The sequence below is a fragment of the Staurois parvus genome, unplaced genomic scaffold (assembly GCF_062004578.1).
Source record: "Staurois parvus isolate SC_StPar_1 unplaced genomic scaffold, SC_StPar_1.0 ptg000017l, whole genome shotgun sequence".
Lineage (NCBI taxonomy): Eukaryota > Metazoa > Chordata > Amphibia > Anura > Ranidae > Staurois > Staurois parvus.
Genome location: NW_028317813.1, coordinates 2,584,523 through 2,597,528, shown reverse-complemented (window position 1 = coordinate 2,597,528; position 13,006 = coordinate 2,584,523). Strand labels below are relative to the sequence as shown.

General features: G+C 43.8%; 1 protein-coding gene across 10 annotated transcripts in view; it reads left to right on the top strand.

The window, feature by feature from the left end:
• The first annotated feature begins 8,017 nt into the window (after nt 1–8,017).
• Nucleotides 8,018–13,006, top strand: part of ZC3H13 (zinc finger CCCH-type containing 13) — a 129,163-nt gene continuing 124,174 nt past the window's right edge. For 7 of the 10 annotated variants that reach the window (XM_089678890.1, XM_089678881.1, XM_089678827.1 and 4 more), the window contains exon 1: nt 8,162–8,295. The gene's annotated coding sequence lies outside the window, so the exon portion shown is untranslated. Of the gene's footprint in view, nt 8,296–13,006 lie in introns of all 10 variants that reach the window. The other 3 variants (XM_089678873.1, XM_089678858.1, XM_089678851.1) reach the window with 2 other exon arrangements.

The following is a 13,006-nucleotide window of genomic DNA, read 5'->3' as shown; positions in this document are numbered from 1 at the left end:
CCAGTGATCCAGGGAAGATTCAGAGGTAAGTCAGCAGTAAGCTAGAGCAGATTGTGAGACAATTCCAGAGATCAGAGAACTCAAGTTAGGGAATCTAAAAATCTGATAAATCAATCCTAGTAGTCAGAGTTAGAATTTCAGAAATTGAAGTCAAAAAGTGAAAAATTTGAGAAGAAAAGATTGTAATTGGTATGAGGAGCGGCAACCAAATGCGCCAGTGTTCCCTCCACAACCAGGAGGAGAGCTCCTTCCACCTCAGAAGTCAACTAGTCAACTAGATACTAATAATGTTGTCTGCATTCCAGGTAAGATGTGAACCTAGATGAAGAGGTCTTTTCCTACCCAAAGCCCTACAAAGCCTCTGGGCTCCAGGACCAGGTCAGAACTTGACTCTGTTCACACCTATGAAGGTGGGACAGAGTGTGTGAGTTTTTCCCTGTTTAGGTGAGCCTCGCTTAGGGCAGCCTTTTAATTTCAATGGGCTGCTCTTCAAGCAACAATTGGACAAAAGAAGTGTGGTCACTTTTTTTCTTGTTCAAACATTTTATTTAATTTTTCCAAAGCCAGTAACAAGAGTAGGACATTCAAAATACATGCGCAAAAAAAAGGAGAACATGTCACCCAAAAGCCAAATGGAAATGTCATACAAAAACATACAACACAGAACCATAGTTAAACATAAGGGAATAATGCAACGTAAAGGGAGATAAAATATAGTTATGGTCTAAATAGGGAGTACTGCTCCCAAGAATCACATGAAGGTTCTAAAGTTAGAAGGTACTGGATACAAGTTCATTCCCTGATCTTCATGGTGACCATGATTAATGTCATAAAAAACCCCAGCGCGCTTAACCACTTGCCATCCTGAGGATTTACCCCCCTTAATGACCAGGCTTCTTTGTGCTATTCGGCTGCACTATTTCAACCGATAATTGCATGGTCATGCAATGCTGTACCCAAACAAAATTTACGTCCTTTTTTTCACACAAATAGAGCTTTCTTTCAATAGTATTTGATCACCTGTTCACTCTTTATTATTCACGCTATAAACAAAAAAAGACCGGAAATTTCGCAGAAAAACTATATTTTTTCTTTTCAGCTATAAAAAATATATAGTAAACTGGCAGTTAGTCATAAATTTAGGCCAAAATGTATTCTGCCACATGTTTTTGGTAAAAAAAAATCCCAATAGGTGTATATTGATTGCTTTATGTGAAAGTTATAGCGTCTACAAACTATGGTATAGATACTGCAAATTACGCCATTTTTTTGCTATACAGCGCTACACCAGTTTAACGAACAATTGTGCGGTCATGCAATATGGTACATAAATGAAATTTACATCTTTTTTCCACACAAATAGAGCTTTCTTTCAGTGGTATTTGATCACCTGTGCACTTTTTATTTTTAGCGCTATAAACAAAAATTGTTTTGAAAAAAAACAAAATTTTCTCATTTCTGTCATTAAAAATATCCAAAAAACTCAACTTTCGTCACAAATTTAGGCCAAAATCTATTCTGCTACATGTCTTTGGTTAAAAAGATCCCAATAAGTGTATATTGACTGCTTTGTGTGAAAGTTATAGACTCTACAAACTATGATATAGATAATGGAATTTACCGAGTTTTTACTTTCTGACTGCCCATCGCATTTCTTGAGGTGCTAAAATACCAGGACAGTACAAACACCCCTAAATGACCCTTTTTCGGAAAGTAGACATCCTAAGCTATCTGCTGAGAGGCATATTGAGTCCATGGAAGATTTTTTTTTTTTCCACGTTTTCGGAAAATGACAAAAACATTTTTTTTTTAAACAAAGTTGTTATTTAAATTATATGTTTCTCACACAAGCCATGGGTATATGTGGAATTACACCCCAAAATACATTCTGCTAATTCTACCGAGTATAGGGATACCACATGTGTGAGACTTTTTGGGAGCCCAGCCACAAACAGAAGCCTGAAATCCATTGACCTCACTACCTATCCCAGTTTCGGAGGCCCTGAAATGCCAGGATAGCACTAACCCCCCCCCCCAAATGCCCCTTTTTTGGAAAGTAGACACCCCAAGGAATTTAAAACGAGGCATGGTGAGTATTTTGCAAATCTCATTTTTTCTCACAAGGTTTTGAAATATACCGTATTTTTCGCACCATAAGACGCACTTTTTTCCCCCCAAAAAAGGGGGGAAAATGTCAGTGCGTCTTATGGAGCGAATATGGAGCGGCCGGTCTGGTATTTCCACTGCCGCCGTGTCAGAATACCGGGCCGGCCGCTCAGCTCTACAGCGGGACCTTATAGAGATGACTGCTGACCTTTGGGGAGGGGGGGAGCGGGTACCTGAATTTGACAGATACCCGCTCCCACTTCCGTGGAGTTGTTCTTTCATCTTACCCGTTCCTCTATCCAGCGGCGCGGTCTTCCCGGCTTCTGTAGTGTGGGCATGACAGCCGGGTGCCAAGTGCGCATGCGCAGGAAGCGGTGCTTTTTGTGAATGGTAAGGCGGCACCTGGGACACATGACAGATCCCAGAAGCCGCCGGACCAATCACAAAGCGCAAGTGCTTCTCGCTCATGCGCACTGGGCACCCGGCTGTCATGCCGAGCGCCATTACAGAAGCCGGGAAGACAGCGCGCGGCTGGATAGAGGAACAGGTAAGATGAAAGAACAACTCCGCGGAAGTGGGAGCGGGTATCTGTCAAATTCAGGTACCTGCTCCCCCCCCCTCCCCAAAGGTCAGCAGTCATCTCCTGTACTGTCCGCAGTCTCTGGTCAACCCTGTGCTGTCCGCAGTCTCTGGTCATCCCCTGTACTATGTCCGCAGTCTCTGGTCCATCTCCTGCACTGTCCGCAGTCTCTGGTCATCTCCTGTACTGTGTCTGCAGTCTCTGGTCATCCCTGTACTGTGTCCGCAGTCTCTGGTCATCCCTGTACTGTGTCCGCAGTCTCTGGTCATCCCCTGCACTGTGTCCGCAGTCTCTGGTCATCCCCTGTACTATGTCCGCAGTCTCTGGTCATCTCCTGTACTGTGTCCGCAGTCTCTGGTCATCTCCTGTACTGTGTCGGCAGTCTCTGGTCATCTCCTGTACTGTGTCCGCAGTCTCTGGTCATCTCCTGTACTGTGGCCGCAGTCTCTGGTCATCCCCTGAACTGTGTCCGCAGTCTCTGGTCATCTCCTGTACTGTGTCCGCAGTCTCTGGTCATCTCCTGTACTGTGTCTGCAGTCCATTAGTTCAGAATTTTTTTTTCCTGTTTTCTGCCTCTAAAACCTAGGTGCGTCTTATGGTCAGGTGCGTCTTATGGAGCGAAAAATACGGTAAATAAAGAAAAACATATTTTTGTTTTCTATCTTCATATTCCAAAAACATGTGGCAACAAACAAGAACTGCAAAATACTCACCATGCTTCTTATCAAATTACTTTGAACCCCCTAACATTATATATTTTTTAAAGCAGGCACCCTAGTGGATAAAATGGTGGGTGCTGCAATTTTTTATGCCACATAGTACTCACACAGCGATTTTTCAAATGCAAATTTTTTTAAAAGAAATACACTTTTTTTACTTTTAATGCACAAAAACACAATATATTGGCCAACTATTTGGTAAAATATAAAATATGATGGTATGCAGAGTAAATAGATACCAAACATGACATGCTTTAAAACTGTGCACGCCCCGTGCAATGGCGACAAACTGCATACATTTGTAATATCCATAGGCAATGCTTTAAAAGCCTTTACAAGCTACCATTTTAGATTTACAAAAGAGATCTAGTGCTAGAATTACTGCCCTTGATCTGACGTGTGCAGCGATACCTCACATGCATGGTGCAACTGCTGCTTACACACTGGCACAGGGTCAACACTCGCAGGTGTGTGCGTGCGTGGGGGGGGGGGTGAGCGTACTTTTTTTTAAGTTATTTTGATTTTTTTAATTATTTTTACACTGTTTATCACTTTTAATGCTATCACAGGGAATGCAAATATCCCTTATAACTTCAATGGGCATTGTCATATATTGTTTTTTGAGTAATCTGGGTTCTATCAGACTCTAGATATGTCCTCTGCTCTTACATTATCTAATCAAACCAAGATCGGTGTGATCAGATGCTTTCCCAATTTACAAATGGCACTGTTTATATCCTGCAAAACTCAAGTGATGAAATGCTTGTAGCTTCAGATTTCTTAGACTATAGAAATGATTGGCACCATTCCAGTCTCCAATCAGCTCTATGGTCAGCAGGCAGAAATACTGGCTGCATTCTCAGGTTCCTTCGATGGCACGGGACTGCCCGAGAAGGCCATGGAAGGCAGCGGGAGAAGGGGGGCACAGTCTCCCGCTCCTTGTAAAAGCAATCCTGCAGCTAATTAGCCACTAAGATTTATTTTAAATGAAAACCGGATGAAAAAAACAATACCAGGATGATCCCTGCAGCTGTAGGCATCATCCTGGTATAACCATTCAAAGTCCAGTGATGTACCAGTACGTCGCTGGTCCTTGTTGGGCATATATGCTATGCTTTTTTTATTACAGCCTGTGGGAAGAAAGAAATCTCTGCCAGAAAAAGTGTGTGGTATGCCCTGCATCCACCCACATCTAATGGTGGGCACACATTAGGTCACACTTTGCCACATGCGCCAATTCCAAGATTGTACAAATGTCTAAAAAGTGGCAAGCATGAATAAAAAGTGTCCATGTATAAGTGGTTCCCCATATGGAAAAAGGATGACACTAAGTCCCAAACTATCTTGCCACTACTCCCCATGTAGTCTGTGAATCAGGGGGCTCCACGTGACTATACTTTCCCTCGTAAATCCGAAACTTATGTATAGCCTGTTGCCCTCTCACAGGTCTTATATATCTTGACCCCATATCTGGCACACTTGCTGGGGTGAAATTGTTTGAATGCAAGGCGGCCTGAAAAATTAATGAGCAACTCATCAATGCAGATTTCTTGCTGGGGAGTATAGACATCTGCAAATTTTTGGTTAAGGTGATTTACGAGGGGCTGAATTTTGTGGAGCCGGTCAAATTCAGTGTCACCCCGATGATGACAGAGTGTATTGTCCCGGTGATTGACACCCGGGGCCACAATCGGCTGCGCGGATAGGGCAGTTGAGTGGCTCACACGCGCCCCCTACCCGGAAATGCAGAATCACTTATATATACGTGATCCTGCGCACAGGGGCTGCCCTACATCAGTAAATCTACTGTGGGCGGTCCTAAAGCGGTTAACGAACCCATAGGTGGAATCTCCAGATTCACTCTGACCCTAATCTATTTTATGTTCCTGGCAGCCAAAATTGCAATTGCTTGGAAGAGTCCAGTGGTTAACTTAGCGTTGATGAAACGTAAACTCTTGTGGATCATAATCAACGTAAAAATGGTCAGCATTGTACGAGATACCTCTGTCAGGTTCGAGCGGGTCTGGAACCCATGGATTAGTTATCTACAGACTGCATCTTCATAATAACACAGTGGCTAAATGGTTAGCATTTCTGCCTAGCTAGTACTAGGGTCGTTGGTTCAAATCCCAGCCATGACACCTCCTGCCTGGAGTTTGCATGTTCTCCCTGTGCCTGCGTGGGTTTCCTCTGGGTACTCTGGTTTCCTCTCACACTCCAAAGACATGCTAGTAGGTGAATTGGATCCTGTCTAAATTGTCCCTAGTATGTGAATGTATGCTAGGGACCTTAGATTGTACACCCCTTGAGGGTTAGGGACTGATGTGAATATATATATATGTAAAATGCTGTGTAAATTGACAGCGCTATATAAGCACCTGAAATAAATAATTCCTTTCTCTTTGCTGGAATGGAGGGGCCTGCCGCGTGGATTATGTCTCTCTCTTTGCTGTCCTTCTCTTACTCCCTTTTCCTCTCTCCTACTCTTCTTTCCTCAGTTCTACTTTTGATAGATTGGTGTCATATTATGACTTAAAGACAAACTGTGTAGCACCCTGTTCTTCTTGTACCTGATACAAAGTGGAGCAGATCTCGGACTCTGGTGCATTTGGAAAGCATTTACATCCATTTGTTCCTGTTTTTGATCTTTTCTAGTACTTCCCTTTTGAAGGTGGATTGGGATATTTGGATCTGCTACATGCTGTACTACTTTTATTTCATCTGTGTCTCACCTTTGTTGCGAGCTCTATTTGGCATGGCCATCAAGGCTCTCTGGCTGTATCATTACCTATTTGCACGTTCATTTTCAATAAACACATTGAAACAGAAAAATATGTTTTGCCTGGCTGTGCAGGACCATAGGGGAACCCAAATCTCTAGCAACTCCTAAGGGGGTAGTGCTACATTTGTTTTTTAGTTTTGTGTAGAGTGGGGAGGGATTAGAACATGCATCAGATTTTCATTGCCCACTGTGCCCCCCGTAGGGAGATCTGCCCTATTTTTCTTGTTCATCACTGAGAGTAAGGCTACTTTCATACTGTTCAGTTGCAAATACGTGGTAAAAACGCACGTTTTACCTTGTTTTTGGCACGTTTGTGGTGCGTTTTTTATGTGACGCAAAAAACACACCAAAAACTCAAACCATGGTGTGATTCCAATCATTTCAATAGGGAGGTGAATTTTTTTTAAGTGTTTTCCCACAGGTGCATTTTTGATGCGTTTTCCATTAATTTCAACAATGAAGTGTTTTTTTACTGCACCAAACAGGACTTTGAAAAACTCAATGCACCAGCAACTGGCCAGTGTGAAGAGTTCCATAGGATTTAATGGTTATGTGTTTTTCCTCCTGGAATAAAAATGGATCAGTGTGAAATCAGCCTATGCCCCATGTACACGGGACACTTCTGAACGATGGAAACTGGCTGCTGGAAAACGTAGGTTAAAAATCGTCTGTTTAGCTGCATTTGCATACCGCGTTTATGAGCGTTTGTATTTAGGAGTTTTTTTAAGATAACCTCAGACCTTCTAAAATGCCCAGAATGCACTGAAAAATAGTAAAAAATTAACTATTTCAGACATTTTGAGAGAAATAGAGAGATCAGTATTTGTTGAGATTAGCTGTCTTATTTTTTTTTTTTTTGTGGCGTTTGGATGTGTTCCAGCTCATTTCTGTGCAGAAATGATTGCAGCAGTGTCTAACATTGTTTTCATGCAAAACCTCGAAGTATAGTGTACCAGGTCCATTTGAGTACTGGGAAAACGCTTTGCATGCATTTTTCATAATGAAAATTGGCTGTAGACAGCATCTGGAAATGGAAGCGTTAAAAATTTTTTTCAAATGCTTATAAACGCAGTTAGCCGCATTTACAAGCGTTTTGCTTTTGAAACACTAATAAAATCGACTGCTGAACGCAAGTTTTCTGCGTTCAAAAAAACGACTGTAAACTCAAATGCCTGTAAATGATGATGTGTACATGGACACATAGGAAAACATTAGGGTGAGTTCAGGGGCTGCTGAAAAAATGTTGAACAGCTCCTAAACGTGAATTTATCAGCTGCAGTGTACATGAGCCATTAAAGAGAAACAAAATCCAAAGTTTTGAGTCACCAAAACAGTAATAGAGTGGAAATCTTCCAATGGGAACATGAATTCTTGAGACAAGGGATTCCCTCATTTTGGAGCGATTTCCATCACTTCCTGTTAATGGGACAGGAAGTGAAATCTTCCCAATGGGACACACATGCTTACACGGATTAGAACTCTCCCCTGCTCTATAAAAATAACCTTTTGCCTCTAGTTCTACTTTTAAGTCTCATTTGTTCCTAACACGGTATGTAGTACTGCATTTAGACAATGTTTCCTTAGTAGTTGTGGCTAGGGCTGGGCTGACACTGAGGTAAACCCCCTCACAAGTCTCCGCTGTACACCGCGCTCCTTCTAGTAAGGTTCCCCCATTTGTCCCATCGTCCTCTGCGGGGAGCGCACATGCGCAATGCTCGAACTGAGGCTACATCCTATCCCCGGACCGTTTCCTGTGAGGTAGCGCTGTTTCCCGGCAGGCTCAGCGGTGGAAGCGCTCGGCCTGTGTGTTCTCTTCGACTTCTAAGTTTGTATCCGGTGCTGCGTCACGATCGCTCCCGGAAGCCGGGACCGGCGGCGGCAGCAGACGTGGTGGCCGCAGTGGAAGACGAAAAAGAAGAAGAAGAGGAGGGGGAAGGCGGAGCCGCTATCGGGGAGGGCGGCTGGAGGAGCTGGTGGTCGCCGTGGTCGGGCGGTCGGTCGGTCCGCGGCACTGGGAGACGGCGCTGAGCTCCCAGTAGCGGCCGCCAGACACACAGCGGTCACGGCCCGGGACTCTGCTGCAGGCGGCCTGCGCCGCCGCATTCGGGGTGAGCAGGGTAGTCGGACAGTGAGGGGAGGGGGAGGCTGGGTCTCACTGGGAGAGCAGTGTTGTCACTAGGCAGGGCTCTGTACTCCTCCACGGCCAGCATGGATTCCTCTATGACTGCATTCACATCTGTGCGTTCTGGGAACACACAAACAACACGTGGCACGCTTGCGATGCCATTATTTGTTAGACCTCGTTCACACCATGGTGCAGAGACATCGGTTTTTTTTTTTTTTGCATGCGTTCTGTAAGGACACAAAATCAATTGTTCTCTTTGCCCTGTTCACAACACACGCACATTTTTTTTTTCTGCGCCGGAATCTGCACTATGTATAACCCCCCTGGTTCATATCTGTGTGGCCGTGAGGGCCACGAATTTGTGCGGACACGAGAACCCATTCATTTGAATGGACTCCTGTGCCTTGGGACACACAGGAAAGAAGTTCACCACTTGGGAAATCGCAGCCCGCACGGAACCTCAGTTCCCAGTACGGTTGTGTTTTCCAGGACGGGCAGCATGCCATTAGAAACAATGGCACCCGCCTGCGTGTCCCACATTCCTTTGTGTGGGTGGAGGGGCTGCAGGTATTTGTGCAGGTCCCACAGTGGCACCACCCGCACAGATGTGAACCAGGGGTTAACTCACTGAAATACGCATGAAAACTGATGTAAACTCGTATCTCTACAAGTGAAATCTGCACCTCGGTTTTCATGCACGTATGGTGTGAACGAGCCCTTAGACCAGGTTCACACTAATGCAGTACAGCACACCGCATGTAATTTGTCCAAAAATTGCACCACATTCCTGTGCTAATTACATGAGATGTCTGTGCTGTGCGATTTGAGCTGTACATTTTGTTCAAATCATATTGAATCTACCCCAAAAAGGCGCAGGACCCTTTTTTTGTGATTCTGGCAATCGCACTGCATTTTGCGATCTGTTTCTGTGGGCCATTTAACATTGACACCCACACCAGATTGCATGATTGCCATGTGATTGCAATGCGGTGCGGAAACACATAGGATTCGCAGCGTTTCCCGCACAACTTCAGTGTGAACTAGGTCTCAAAGGCATCCCAAATGCACGCGTTTGCAGATGACAAACATGCGGTCAAAAAGCACTAGGCTCTACACCCAGAAAAGGTGCAGGAGCTTTTTTATGATGATTGGTATAGCTGGCACTCGTCTTCCCGAATAATCTTTATTGAGCGAGTAAAATGTGCATAGAAAATGGCTTATGCTTTTCAGCAATAAGACTTGGTCATAGCCATCATGGTTATGACCAAGTCTTGACTAAGGCTTGTTGCCCAAACTCATAAGCCATTTTATATGCACATTTTACTCTCTCAAAGATTATTAATCGGGAAGACGAGTGCCAGCTATACCAATCCTCATCATTCAGTTGCCAGAGCACTGACATTCCACCACCTTCTTGGGGATTATCACTGGGTGTAGCACCTACTTGCTTATGGCAGGAGCTTCTTTGGCGCACATGTGGCAGCCCAGTCCAATGAAAGGACTCCCCTATTCGTGTTGCGGGAAAATGTGTCATGCTACATGGTCATATAAATAGGGCCTTAAGGCTAGGATCACACTTCTGCGGGTTATGGACACTCGCAAAGTTGCACATATTTCCAACCTGTAGGCAAATGGTGCCCTTTAGAACAGGGGCCTCCAAACTTTCTAAACAATGGGCCAGATCACTGTCCCTTAGACAATAGGGGGGGTTGGACCATGGCAAATGGAAAATTCCCCAGAGTCAATGTAAATAATGCATCAGACTTGGTGAATCAGTAAGAGGGAAAAAAAAAAAAAGAGTACCTGTGGTCAGTAGGAGGAAAAACAGTGTCCCATAATTGGTGTTAATGGAGGAATGGTGTCCCATCATTGGTGTCAGTGGAAGAAATAATACCTCATCATTGGTATTAGTGGGAAGTATCATGCCCCATTGTTGGTGTCTGTGGAAGGAATGGTGCCTCATTGTGTCAGTGGGATGAATAGTGCAACAAGGGCAGGAAAAAGGCAAGCAAAGTGCTGTCATTTGTAGACCACTGCTCTAGAAAACGCACATTTATTCTTAATGGTTCCCTCCACATTAACAAAATGCCCAGATTTTCCAAACTCCATGTAATTGTGCGCAGTGTGATTAAAAAACAAAAAGGGTCCAGGACTTTTTTACAAAATGTTTCTGCAGGAATGGGCTGCCCTACTTACAGAACAGGGATTGTACAGATATCAACTGAGCCTTAAAGTGGCTGTAAACCCTTACAATATGCCCAGTGAAGTGACTGGCCTCGGGTGATACACAGAGATTAAACAAATCCTCTTACATCAGTTGTAGCTGTCTATCTGCAATCTTTTCTTCTCTACATCTATTCCAAGTGCTGAATGTATAAAGCTTGTTTGAGCTTCCAGAAAGCAGTGGGCGCAGAGCAAAAATTATACACAATGAGGGAAGAGAAGCTCCTCTTTCACAGAGAAACAGCTGAGGATGTCAATTTGCTGGAGCTCCCTCCCCTGTCACCATTTTTCTCTTGGTGTCAGGGAAAACTTGTCAGAAGTGGTTCATCCTTATAGCAGAAGCATGAGGCAGTGGATAGAAAAGACACTTGATTGAGACAAGTACACATAGAGGGATATGCTTTGTTCATATTTCATGTCTGAGGTTTACAAACACTTTAAGCAGAACTCCAGGCATAATATTTTTTTCTGTGCTTATGGTAGTCCAGCTTGGCTCATTGTAATAACCCATATCAGATAATTAGGGGCCACAGGGGATGCTGAAAACTACTGTGGTGATTGGCAGGACTACAATGATAGCCGCCATCTTCCTGATCCTGTAACTTGTGTATACACGGGTTCTCTGTGAAAAGCGATCTGTAGAGCAGCAAGGAACTAAACATTTTGTTTTTTTTGTATTCCTTCTCCCTTGCTCTTACAAAAAAACTAATCGTGTTTTTTTTTTTATTTTTTTTTATTTTATTATAAATCTGCATTTCCTGGATTCCAGCCTAGGCTGGGCCCTGCTGCCTCCCAGTATAGCTGTAATATTGCTACAAGCAGTGTGTTACTAAGCTGCCACTAGCAGCATATGTGCACATGAAAGGCAGATTTGTATGCATGCACACAAATGCCGCCCAGCGGCATAGTGGCAACCTACCGGAAGCTGGCAGCATCCTGTTGACGCACAGAAATCCCCTGAACATATGCCCTCTAGTGCCTGCCAGGTCCTAGAGACCTGGAATACACCAGTGGCTCATATGTGCATAGTTTTTAAGATGGAGGCACAGAAGCGAGTCATTCATTCATTGTTTAAGTTCCACTTTCAGAAGGCGATGCTGCTGCCTTCTGAATGCCTGTTTTTCAACAAGATTACTGGACTGCCACTCTAGCATTTGGCTTTCCTTCATTTTTTCCATCAGTACTGCCCGTCAGATATTACAGTCGCTGCCCTTCTGCATAATAACCTCAAGGGGTCACTCACTCTGCACTGCTGCCATTCACAGAACACCTATCATTATAATTTTTTTTTTTCAATATATACAAGGCGCTTTCTCATTGGACAAGGGTAGCTCTTGGCATTACTGCCCAACCCACCACCCCATCCAATCAGAGAATGCCATTGTATTCATTGAAAAAAATACAAGGCATTCTGTGAATTGTAGCAGGGCTGAGCAAGTGACCTGTTTTCAGTGTGCACAGGGGAAGCTGCTCTCACAGGACCCGGAAGATCACGGCAATCACTGTATGGAGCACTGATTACTACAGAGGTTATCGGTGTCCCTCATGACCCTTCAGATATCAGCTGTGAATACCTGTATTGAGTCAAGCTAGACCACAGTAAGCATGGAAAAATGATAATTCTTGCAGTTCAGCTTTAACAAAAAGGAAAACATTCGTATTGAGAAGTTATGAAGCCTGCTATTGCTAAGCCTTCCTTATGAGTGGACTATGTTTCTGACTGTCATGTTGGTCTGTAATGTTTTTTTTTCCCTTTACATATGCACTGTATTTGTGTTCAAGGGATAAGTTCACCCTTGGGAACATGTTACATGTTCTATTAGTGTTTAGGATGGAACATGTAACATGTTCCCAATGCTGCAACCGCTGCCCCCCCCTCGTGACAGACATACGGGAGGAGAAGTTGCCCATACTAGCTGTCCCTTTTTAAAAACCATGCAGTTCCGCCCACACGGGCGTGTCATACATTCAGTGTTCTGTAAATGAATGAACTACATGTCCCGACAGCCTTAGTGGCTGTTGGCTTGTAGCTCTTAATGAACTACCATGGCAGTTCATTGATTCTACCTGTCATTATACAGTGAAGGAAATGAGTATTTGATCCTCTGCTGTTTTTAAATATTTGTCCACTCACAAAGAAATGATTAGTCTAGAAATCGAATGGTAGGTGTATTATAACACTGAGACAGAATAGCAACAAAAATTTCAAAAGAAATGCACGTCTAACAAATGATGCGCTGATTTACATGTTCATGAGCGAAATAAGTATTTGATCCCCTAACATTCAGCAGGATTTCTGGCTACCAGGTGTCTTTCATACAGGTAACAAGCTGAGATTAGAAGCAGTCTCTTAAAGGGAGTGCTGCTAATCTCATTTTGTTACCTGTATAAAAGACACCTGTCCACAGGAGCAATCAAACAATCAGATTCCAAACTCTCCACCATGGCAAAGATCAAAGAGCTGTCCAAGG